Source organism: Pelobates fuscus, chromosome 8, assembly GCF_036172605.1.
Source record: "Pelobates fuscus isolate aPelFus1 chromosome 8, aPelFus1.pri, whole genome shotgun sequence".
Taxonomy (NCBI): domain Eukaryota; kingdom Metazoa; phylum Chordata; class Amphibia; order Anura; family Pelobatidae; genus Pelobates; species Pelobates fuscus.
Genome location: NC_086324.1, coordinates 85312333 through 85325066, shown reverse-complemented (window position 1 = coordinate 85325066; position 12734 = coordinate 85312333). Strand labels below are relative to the sequence as shown.

Sequence of the window (12734 nt, the reverse complement as noted above, 5' to 3'; positions counted from 1 at the left end):
GTGACTGAAGGGGTTTTCACCACTTCAGTAATCGGAGATTGGGGGGTGGGAGGGAGAGGGTACCTCCAGTGCCAGGAAAACGGATTGTTTTCCTGGCACTGGAGTTTCCCTTTAATGTGTGACTCTGTTATAAAAATGTATATCTTTAGGTAAGAATGACAAACATGTGAAAGACTTTAAATTTGCCAGTTTCAGTAACACAGTGATCAGTCTGATCAAATCTTGAACACTTATCTGTTTGTGTAGATTTTAAACATATGTCCGCATCTCACTTATGACAGGGATTTCATTTTGCATATCATTCTATTTACAGTAACAATTGTTAAGTGAAATGCCTTCATCGTTATTACACTGTTTTATCTTCACTGAGGGCTGCACTGAAAGTAAAGCACCCTCTAACTGAGCTGACATCATGGGGAGAGAAGCCTGCACTAAGTGACAAGGATTTCACTTGCAATTATTATCATTAATGAAGACTGATCACTGAGAAACTGAAACTTTCACATTAAATAAATTGAAAGAATATAGTTAGGGCAGGGTCATATCTCCCTTTAGGCAGAGTCTAGATTTTTGTCCTTTAGGGACCGGATTTACGTTCCTGTGCCTGACTGCCAATTTCCTCAATGCACCCAACATCCCTTATTATATATTATATTATGCAAAACATTTGGTGTATGTAATTAAATTAAATAATGCAACTGGTTTGGAATATGGGATGTTGTATGTTTGTGTGATGTGTGTTTATGGGGGTAGGCTATGTATGGTGTTGCTTGTTTTTTGGGTTGTATATGTATGTAGTGTGTCTGCTTGTAGGGTTGCATCTGTTGGGGATATGCTGCTTGTGTGGTTGTGGATGTGGCAGTATGGCTGTTGTGAAGTCATGTGAAGACTTGCGAGGACCTAGTGATCACATAGACGGCATAGCCGTCCAAGGCAGTGCCAGCAGGGGGAGTGCCTGTAATGACAGGTACTCCCTCTTCTGCCTGGAAAATGTAAAATGTAAAATAAAAGTTAAAGATACCGTTTAAAATAAAATATATACTGCACCCAGGCAGAATTATATATATATATATATATATATAAACTGCAGATGTCCCGCACTCAATGTACCGGTCTTGTACTTGCCTCGGTGCTGCCTCAGCCTTCAATATATTCAAATGGAAAGAGTGCACTCAAAGGTCTTCTTAAGGATATAAACGATTTATTTTGCCAAAATTTCAAAAGACATACAAGTCGACGTTTCAGTCCTCGTGGGACTTTTTTCAAGACAATGAAAGGCAGGAAAACAGTGATTTAAATATGCATTACAGGTGATTTGATTGGAGAGTAGATTATATGAAAGAGAGGCTGTGCAAACGTGAAAAAGATTGTTCAACTTTGAAAGTAGGGATTAACCCCTTGAGTGCCTAAGGTAAAAAAAGGCCTGACTGTGATTGTGGTTACGGCCAAACATCTAATAATCTGCGCTCGCAGACATATTTTAAAATTCAAGGATAAGAAATAAGAAATAAGAAATGAGAAATAAGAAATACCAAGGCCACCTTAAAATGGCTAAGAGTTTAAGGATCTTTTTGAGTATTTTAACAAATTTGTTAAACTGTGTTAGACAGTATTTTACACTTGCTACATTTTTAACATTTTTAACACTAACATACGGTGGCTACGTATAAATTGGAATTCCCAATATAGAACGAAACATTTTAACAAAACTTCAAAGTATGATTGAATGCCCCGCCAGGTTACTATGTATATACCTAATTATATTACAGATTTACGGCCATACAGACTATGGAGTCTAGCTGGAACCACCGTCAGCCAACAAATTCTAGAAAAAATAATAATATGGATACTATATAGTTGAAAAAAGTCTCATGAATAAATCGTCCGCTATGGTTTTTCTTTAACCTTTAGTACAAATATATCAATATATCAATTGCTGTGCTCTTCTTTATCTTTTCGGGGTGAAGCAACTGAGTGGGTTAATTTCATTAAGTCCCCCCGGGGACAAAGTTCCTAATGTAAAGATCCAAAAGGCTTCTCTTTGAAGAAGTAAGACGTCTCTGTCACCCCCCCTGTTCGGGGCCGGAACATGTTCAATGCCCATGTATTTCAATGTGGGCAGTGTGTGTCCTGCTTCCAAAAAATGTTTGGCTATGGGGGTGGTTGCTATGCCACTAGATAACGCAGTCCTGATAGTGGATCTGTGCCCCCTCATGCGTTCCCTGAGGTCATTAGACGTTTTACCAATATACATGAGTCCACATGGGCAGATGATACGATATATTACATGTGTGGTGGTACACGTGATCCTTTGCCTTATCTTGTATTCTTTACCTGATCGAGGGTGGTAAAACACTTTGCCCGGGGTCATACTATTGCAAGCCATGCATTTCAGACAACGGTAGCAGCCTGGGTTTTGAACAGACTGTTGTGCCATAGATATATCCGTATGAACCAGATAGTCTCTTAGGTTCCTATTTCTCCTATAACTGATCATAGGAGTGTTTTGAAATATCGTCGGTAGTGTTTTATCTTTTTTGAGGACCTCCCAATTGTGTCTTATTTTCTGGGACATTTCTCCCGATAGTGAATGGAACGTTTGAGGAAAAATCATTCTATTTTGGTTATTTTTGATTTCAGGACCGTCTGTGTAATTTTTAAGTGCTTTTGAATATGCACCCTCTAGCAGTTGTCTTGGGTATCCACGTTGTGCAAACTTTTCAAACATTTCTTGTACCTGGTTTGCTGCTTTTGTAGAATCAGAGTTATTCCTCAGTATTCTCATAAACTGAGATACCGGTAAAGATTTTATAAGGTTGGGTGGATGGTGACTGCTGGCGTGTAGTAGCGTATTGCGATCAGTTTCTTTGGCAAATAAAGTATACCCCAGCTTGTTATCTTCTATGAAAATTCGAAGATCCAAGAAGTCAATTTGTTGGTTGTTAATTTGATGGGTAAGTCTTACTGGTGAGTCCAGTTGATTTAATGACCCTATCATATCATGGAGGCTTTGTTCATCACCTGTCCATATGATGAGCACGTCATCGATGTATCTTAGATATTTCAAGATGTACTGACCATATTTTTGAAGTATATGTATCTGTTCGTATGCATGCATATATGCATTGGCATACATGGGTGCCATAGGGGCACCCATCGATGTTCCGGATATTTGTATATAGAATGCTTTTTCGAATCGAAAATAATTAAGTGTGAGGCATAGTTCCAATAATTCAAGTATATATTCAATCGGGGGCTCTATACGTTCTTGGTACTGTATTAGTACTTGGCGCATCGCCTGGATTCCCTCCTCATGGGGAATAATGGTGTATAAACTGCTTACGTCGATGGCTGCTAAGTAGACTCCTTGTGGGGGGAGTTCTATAGAGTTTAAGGCTGCTATGACTTGCGCAGAGTCCTTGACATAGGTAGGTAATGACATTACTGGTTTTTTAAATTTTGCGTCTAACCATTTCCCTATGGGTTCTAATAGTCCCCCGATCGCCGATACAATCGGACGTCCTGGTGGGCACTCCAGACTTTTATGAACCTTAGGCACTGTATATATGATCGGGCACCGAGGGTGGGTTTCAAACAAATATTCATATTCCGTGGTGGTAAGGAAACCTGCTTCTAAGCCTCTTTGCAGCGTCTGTTGGACAACTTTACTGAATTCGTAGGTGGGATCTATTTGCGTATATTCATAGACTTTGGTATCTTTTAGTTGTTTAAGGATTTCTTCCCTATAGTCGTCATATTGTTGGACGACTATTGCGCCTCCCTTGTCCGCTGGACGTATGGTAATGGACATGTCTTTAGCCAGGCTGTTTAAGGCTTCTCTTTCGTCTTTAGATAAATTCGGACGTCTTTGGTTCCGGGTAGTTGTAACTTTCATAGTATCAAATTTTAACATTTGTGAGAACGTTTTTAATGTAGGGTTTAGATTAGAGGGGTCAAAGGTGCTTCTCATTTTAAACTTTTCACTGTTCTCCTCACTTTGATGTTGTTGATTAGAACTTTTGAAGAAATCTGCTAAACGGAGTTTTCTGTTAAATTGAAATTGCTCAATTTCCCATTGGAATTTATTAATATTAGCAGTCGGAACAAATGAAAGTCCTTTATTTAGAAGCATAATTTCTGTAGTGGTAAGGTTCCTGGTGGATAAATTGATAATAGGGTTAACTAGCGTCTCCTTGGCGGTCGTCCCCTGTGTCCAGTGCCTTTTCCCTTTCTGTCCCCTCCTGGTGTAGTTTTGATGTTTGGAGGGCGCTCTGTGCCTTGGTGGTTCCCACTTGCGGTTTCTCTCACCAGACCAAGTCCCGGTTCTAAAAAAGACGTATTGTATGATGTTGTGGTGTTAGAGTAAGCCCCCTCTCTTTGCGAATCCTTATAATCAGAGTCAGAGGCCGACTCTCCCGAAGTAAAGTCGACAGTAGATGCAATTGGTTTTCTAATTCTAGGCTTATAGGTTCTATATGCAGGTCTGGTGTTGTCTCCTGATAACCACCTGTATACTCTGTGCTCTGAGTAATCAGCTTGTACTTTGGTGAGTTTTTCTCTTTTGAACCTAACCAAATCGTTTTTATATTGTTTCAGATCTTCTGTTAGTTTCTGAATCAATGTATCACAGTTAGGTGCTGTTATTGTAGTTGTATGCAGTACTTCATAGTTTGAAATTTTAAATTTAGTAATTTTTAATTCACGACCTACCTCCTCGATCACCACCAGCATCAGGTCCAGGGAACACTTATTTAGTATACCAATCCACTTCCGACACACTTCAGGGTTGTTTCTTCCAATGGTTGGAACGTTCTTAATCCGAAAACCTCTAGGGATTTTTTTCATGCGGTAATAGTCGGATAAGTAGGTGGCATGTAGTTCGAGATCAATTTGTCTTTGTTTGAGTTTAAGCAGATTTCTAATAACGTCCCGAGGTTCAGTAGATACTGGTAGGTCCGAGTCCGTTTGCGGCCATAAAATAGCTGCGGCTTCTGCTTCTGTATATTGCAATACTTCTGCGTGGTCTGCATAAGCTCCGGCTCTGGTCAGGAATTCCTCCATAAATCAAATCCTTGAAAACGATATAACTCTCCTGGGTCTGGTGCGTGGATTGAGCCCTGGCTTGACGGGCTCGCCGTAATCAATACAAACTGCAGATGTCCCGCACTCAATGTACCGGTCTTGTACTTGCCTCGGTGCTGCCTCAGCCTTCAATATATTCAAATGGAAAGAGTGCACTCAAAGGTCTTCTTTTTTTTTTTTAATTCTTTATTTTTATTGTGCATAGAAGTACATAACGTCCTGCATTGTCACAACAACGGATGCAGGAACATGCAAAAGTCACAATGAAAACTGGTACATAAAGTTTTGAGATATGCAATGTATTGCTTTGTTCCATTACGTTATATCTGCACATTTTTATAATAAAGGTAAGATACGAGAGGTAACAGTTCCCATTTTCATGGGAAAGCTATCGAACTTGTTAGAAATGCATATGATAATACAGGCTGAAATAGGTTAAGTCCGACTATGCGAAGGCAACAAGTGTTATTGGGGTTTATTAGGTAGGCAGACATTAACAGCGTCAGGTAGGCTGGGGTAAGGTTGGGTAACCTAACCATCTTTAGTGTAATCCGTGGCTTAGTATCTGCTGGGTACCCTTCCCAGGGGTGGAGTATGTTCAAGATGCTATTCGTAGGGGTATTGGTAGAGATTGCCTGTCCGCCCTGAACATGGGTTTATCCTCCTTTGTGAGAGGGGAGTCGGCTAGTTAAGCTGGTGGGCTTTGGGATTTATGCCTCCAAGGGAGGTAGCTCGCTAGGGCCATTCCGGTCACTATCCTACCAATTGTATAACTTATGCTCTTGTCGTGCTGTGACAAAAAAAAAGGGCAGTTAGTAACTTGAGTTTACTTATCTGGCATGTGAACATGAGGAGTGGTAAATGAAATCTCCATATTTTAAATTAAAAGTAAAAATAAAGTAAATTAAATGATTGCGTACATGGCTAAAATAACAAGATGAGAATAACAAGATAGGAGTACCACTGGGTTATATTGGTCAAGCTACCTCCCAGCTTACACCATAACTGTATAGACAAGATGTCCGGCATATGTCTCATTTTGTGAGAGGACAAGAAATATCCCAGAGCTTTGCGTTTTCAGGCTTATTGTACGCACCGTATGTTACTCTGTAGGGCCTGGGAGTGAGTGATTGAGTCCCTATAGGTTGTGGACATAACATCTTGTCGAGAGTGCATGGTGCGAAGTAGATAGAAGTAGTATCAGGTCGTTAAACTGATGGGCCCTCCTGTGACAGTGTATCGGGCTTTAGATGGTAGTAAAACTCGTCTAGTGGCCTGCTAGAGGAAGGGGAAGTCCCCTTGGCGTTCTGCTTCGAGTCTGGGTAAGGCTTTCGCTTCTAAGCGTACGTCGACCTTTAGGCCAGGTAGGTTACCTCTGGCCAAAGGATGCTATATGGGTAGGTTCATGGTTAGGTCTGCTGTAGGATCCAAAGTATGCAAGTCAGGCTGCTTCAAGTGCATGAGGGGGTTATTGCAGGCAAAATAAAAGGGCGATGTCAGGGAGGGGTTAATATGTGTACCCCGACTCTTAGCCTTAGCCCAGAGAGTTAGGCTATACTGTTTGCTTTTAACTGCAGGGCGGCTGAGTGTGTGAGTGTGGCTACTGAAGCCGGGAAGACATTTAGCTGGCTGAGGGCAGTGGGTTACACGCTGGCTCTGTTAGACTGTATTGTAAGCCTAGTTAGTCGGGGGATCTAGCATTAATAGAAGAGTGAGACATTAAAGACATAAAAAAACGATAAGTCCAGGTATAGCAAATTTAAACTGAATTGGGAGCACAATGTCTATTGAGGCTCACTGGCAATGACCCCCTCCGGGTCCGGCTGCGTCCGTCGATGTGTCTGCATCTCGTGGGCACGTCCCCTGGCTAGTATCGGTGTAGTGCCAAAGCCAGCCGAGGTAAGTGGGCAAAATCGGTTGAAGGTAAAGGGAGAGGTGTGATTGTTCCAAACAAGAAACAGTACTGTCTTAGTAAGGGATGTGCTGTGGAGGGTGCAAGGCCTGTGTCGGGTTTCTGCCCTCCTATGTCATCGATGGGCCATGTAGAAAAGTTCAGGGCCTGTTCGGGTTAGTGATGGGGTGTGGGTAGGGAAGTGAGCAATACGGGGCCGTACATAAAATCAGGTCGGGAGATTTTTGCAATTCGGGTACCTGTGTCTCGCCGTGGCTTTCAAGTATCCGCCAGGTGTCGGGTTACCCGCTGTGCCTTGTAGGCAGTGGAGGACGAAGCTTTGGTGGATGCGGGTTGAAATGCTCTAATGTTGGTAACATCCCAGTTGTGATAGGGTTTTGGTATCTGGTCGGTAGTGGCTTGTTCCCGTTGCGGTTGCAGGCCCAACGCTGTCAGCACTGAGTCCATTTCCGAGGGGTCGGTTACCCGTGTTGTTGCGCCCTTGTGTGTGATGATCAAGCTTTTGGGGAATGCCCAGCGATATGGGATCGAGTTCTGGCGGAGAATGGTGGTTAGGGGTTTCAGGAGGCTTCTCCATATCAGTGTGGGCCTAGAAAGGTCCTGGAAGAACACCAGGTCGGCTGTTTCAAAGAGGTGTGATGCCTTCCCCCTCACCGCTGCCATGAAGGTTGCTTGGCCTGATCGTGTCAGGAATTGAAGGATGACATCTCTCGGTGCCTCTGCAGGGGCTTTGGCAGCTCTCGGGATCCGATAGACCCCTTCTGTCGGGACCATTTTAGCCTGTTGCGGTGTGAGTATAAAGCTGAGGAGTCGTCCGATATATCCAGGTAAGTCGGCCTGGGTCACACTCTCAGGGACCCCTCTTATCTTTATGTTTCGGCTTCTGTGTCGGTCCTCCTCCGCATCCATGCGGGTGGTGAGCCGGAGCTGGTTGCGGTGTAGCTCTGCGTTTTGGGCCTCTAGTTGTAAGCACCGTGCATTGAGGTCTTTTGAGTCCGCCTCTGTCTTCTTTACTCGCCCTTCCACTGTATGAATCTCTTCCCTCAGTGTCGCTATGTCCGCTGCGAAGAGGGTGCGGATGTGGCACAGGAGGGCTTTTATGTCCCCCTTGGTGGAGGGCAGTTCATTATCCTCATCCGAGGATGTGCTGTGTAAACCCCCTGCGCCGGGGAATTCATCCAGCTCATCAAGGATCTGTTCTCCGGAGGAGGCCGAAGCCGTGTCGCCATCTTGAATTGGCGCGGGAACCGCTGCGGCCTTCGCAGGGCGGAGGAGAAAGGCTTCGATATCGTGAGCCCCCGCCGGTTTTACAGCCCCTCGGTTTTTGGACTTCTTGCCCATCTTCAGGTGACTAGTTTGTCTTCAATATGAATTAGTTTCGGTCTATTAATTAGAGTTTTGTAAGCTTTTAGCCGCGGAGCTCTGTTGATGCACGTCTGCTTCAGTCGGCTGTTGGCTCCGCCCCCCCTCAAAGGTCTTCTTAAGGATATAAACGATTTATTTTGCCAAAATTTCAAAAGACATACAAGTCGACGTTTCAGTCCTCGTGGGACTTTTTTCAAGACAATGAAAGGCAGGAAAACAGTGATTTAAATATGCATTACAGGTGATTTGATTGGAGAGTAGATTATATGAAAGAGAGGCTGTGCAAACGTGAAAAAGATTGTTCAACTTTGAAAGTAGGGATTAACCCCTTGAGTGCCTAAGGTAAAAAAAGGCCTGACTGTGATTGTGGTTACGGCCAAACATCTAATAATCTGCGCTCGCAGACATATTTTAAAATTCAAGGATAAGAAATAAGAAATAAGAAATGAGAAATAAGAAATACCAAGGCCACCTTAAAATGGCTAAGAGTTTAAGGATCTTTTTGAGTATTTTAACAAATTTGTTAAACTGTGTTAGACAGTATTTTACACTTGCTACATTTTTAACATTTTTAACACTAACATACGGTGGCTACGTATAAAGAGGCTTAGAAGCAGGTTTCCTTACCACCACGGAATATGAATATTTGTTTGAAACCCACCCTCGGTGCCCGATCATATATACAGTGCCTAAGGTTCATAAAAGTCTGGAGTGCCCACCAGGACGTCCGATTGTATCGGCGATCGGGGGACTATTAGAACCCATAGGGAAATGGTTAGACGCAAAATTTAAAAAACCAGTAATGTCATTACCTACCTATGTCAAGGACTCTGCGCAAGTCATAGCAGCCTTAAACTCTATAGAACTCCCCCCACAAGGAGTCTACTTAGCAGCCATCGACGTAAGCAGTTTATACACCATTATTCCCCATGAGGAGGGAATCCAGGCGATGCGCCAAGTACTAATACAGTACCAAGAACGTATAGAGCCCCCGATTGAATATATACTTGAATTATTGGAACTATGCCTCACACTTAATTATTTTCGATTCGAAAAAGCATTCTATATACAAATATCCGGAACATCGATGGGTGCCCCTATGGCACCCATGTATGCCAATGCATATATGCATGCATACGAACAGATACATATACTTCAAAAATATGGTCAGTACATCTTGAAATATCTAAGATACATCGATGACGTGCTCATCATATGGACAGGTGATGAACAAAGCCTCCATGATATGATAGGGTCATTAAATCAACTGGACTCACCAGTAAGACTTACCCATCAAATTAACAACCAACAAATTGACTTCTTGGATCTTCGAATTTTCATAGAAGATAACAAGCTGGGGTATACTTTATTTGCCAAAGAAACTGATCGCAATACGCTACTACACGCCAGCAGTCACCATCCACCCAACCTTATAAAATCTTTACCGGTATCTCAGTTTATGAGAATACTGAGGAATAACTCTGATTCTACAAAAGCAGCAAACCAGGTACAAGAAATGTTTGAAAAGTTTGCACAACGTGGATACCCAAGACAACTGCTAGAGGGTGCATATTCAAAAGCACTTAAAAATTACACAGACGGTCCTGAAATCAAAAATAACCAAAATAGAATGATTTTTCCTCAAACGTTCCATTCACTATCGGGAGAAATGTCCCAGAAAATAAGACACAATTGGGAGGTCCTCAAAAAAGATAAAACACTACCGACGATATTTCAAAACACTCCTATGATCAGTTATAGGAGAAATAGGAACCTAAGAGACTATCTGGTTCATACGGATATATCTATGGCACAACAGTCTGTTCAAAACCCAGGCTGCTACCGTTGTCTGAAATGCATGGCTTGCAATAGTATGACCCCGGGCAAAGTGTTTTACCACCCTCGATCAGGTAAAGAATACAAGATAAGGCAAAGGATCACGTGTACCACCACACATGTAATATATCGTATCATCTGCCCATGTGGACTCATGTATATTGGTAAAACGTCTAATGACCTCAGGGAACGCATGAGGGGGCACAGATCCACTATCAGGACTGCGTTATCTAGTGGCATAGCAACCACCCCCATAGCCAAACATTTTTTGGAAGCAGGACACACACTGCCCACATTGAAATACATGGGCATTGAACATGTTCCGGCCCCGAACAGGGGGGGTGACAGAGACGTCTTACTTCTTCAAAGAGAAGCCTTTTGGATCTTTACATTAGGAACTTTGTCCCCGGGGGGACTTAATGAAATTAACCCACTCAGTTGCTTCACCCCGAAAAGATAAAGAAGAGCACAGCAATTGATATATTGATATATTTGTACTAAAGGTTAAAGAAAAACCATAGCGGACGATTTATTCATGAGACTTTTTTCAACTATATAGTATCCATATTATTATTTTTTCTAGAATTTGTTGGCTGACGGTGGTTCCAGCTAGACTCCATAGTCTGTATGGCCGTAAATCTGTAATATAATTAGGTATATACATAGTAACCTGGCGGGGCATTCAATCATACTTTGAAGTTTTGTTAAAATGTTTCGTTCTATATTGGGAATTCCAATTTATACGTAGCCACCGTATGTTAGTGTTAAAAATGTTAAAAATGTAGCAAGTGTAAAATACTGTCTAACACAGTTTAACAAATTTGTTAAAATACTCAAAAAGATCCTTAAACTCTTAGCCATTTTAAGGTGGCCTTGGTATTTCTTATTTCTCATTTCTTATTTCTTATTTCTTATCCTTGAATTTTAAAATATGTCTGCGAGCGCAGATTATTAGATGTTTGGCCGTAACCACAATCACAGTCAGGCCTTTTTTTACCTTAGGCACTCAAGGGGTTAATCCCTACTTTCAAAGTTGAACAATCTTTTTCACGTTTGCACAGCCTCTCTTTCATATAATCTACTCTCCAATCAAATCACCTGTAATGCATATTTAAATCACTGTTTTCCTGCCTTTCATTGTCTTGAAAAAAGTCCCACGAGGACTGAAACGTCGACTTGTATGTCTTTTGAAATTTTGGCAAAATAAATCGTTTATATCCTTAAGAAGACCTTTGAGTGCACTCTTTCCATTTGAATATATATATATATATATATATATATATATATATATATATATATATATATATATATATATATATATAAGATGTTCTTGGCACTCACCCCTCAGTAGAAAATATCTGTTGTAATTCTGCCTGGGTGCAACCTCAGCGTCAATATGAATATAAAATAGAAGAAAGGTGCACTCACAGGACTTCATCAAAAAGGTATTTTTATTCTTGGTTGTGTCTTACATTTGTGGTCAAATCCTCAATCAACGTTTCGACCCCTAAAGGGTCTTTTTCAAGACCCTTTAGGGGTCGAAACGTTGATTGAGGATTTGACCACAAATGTAAGACACAACCAAGAATAAAAATACCTTTTTGATGAAGTCCTGTGAGTGCACCTTTCTTCTATTTTATATATATATATATATATATATATATATATATATATATATATTTATAATCTAAGTATGTATATACATACATACATACACACATATATACATACATACATACATATACACTGCCTAAGTGTATTTTAATATATATAATTATAAATATATTAATATCAAAATACACGTACAATGATATTGATTAAATATATATATATATAGTTTTTATTTTATATAAATATATATATATATATATAAATATAATAAATAAATATAAATAATTTAAAAAATAAAATTAAAAAATTAAAAACAAATAAATTAAAAATATATAAATATGTGTAAATTCGTTCTAACTGTATTTTAAATATATATATATATATATATATATATATATATATTGATATCAAAATACACGTAGAACAAAATAATATATATATATATATATATATATATATATATTGATATCAAAATACACGTAGAACAAAATAATATCTATATACATAAGTATAAATCACTATATACCTATATATAAATAAAAAGATTTTTTACAAAATTATATACACACACATATATATATATATATATATATATATTAATTCTACCTACATATTTATGTAATAATTTTACATAATTAGGTAATTTTATTAATTACAATTAGCGGGACCTGCCTGACAACCCAGGCCCAAAGTCCAGGGAATTTAATTTGCTAGCACTATATTTAACCCTGTAACTTTCCAAGACATCATAAAACCTGTACATGAGGGGTACTGTTTTACTCAGAAAACTTCGCTGAACACAAAAATTAGTGTTTTAAAACAGTAAAATGTATTACAACGACGATATTGTCAGTGAAAGTGAAATCTTTTGCATTTTTCACACCCAAATGGCACTTACACGGACAATATAATTGTTGTGATACGTTTT

The 12734-nt window shown here is 40.1% G+C and overlaps 1 protein-coding gene across 1 annotated transcript in view; it reads left to right on the top strand.

The window, feature by feature from the left end:
- TRPM2 (transient receptor potential cation channel subfamily M member 2) overlaps positions 1-12734 on the top strand; it is a 302532-nt gene that overhangs the window by 275815 nt on the left and 13983 nt on the right. The window lies entirely within an intron of this gene.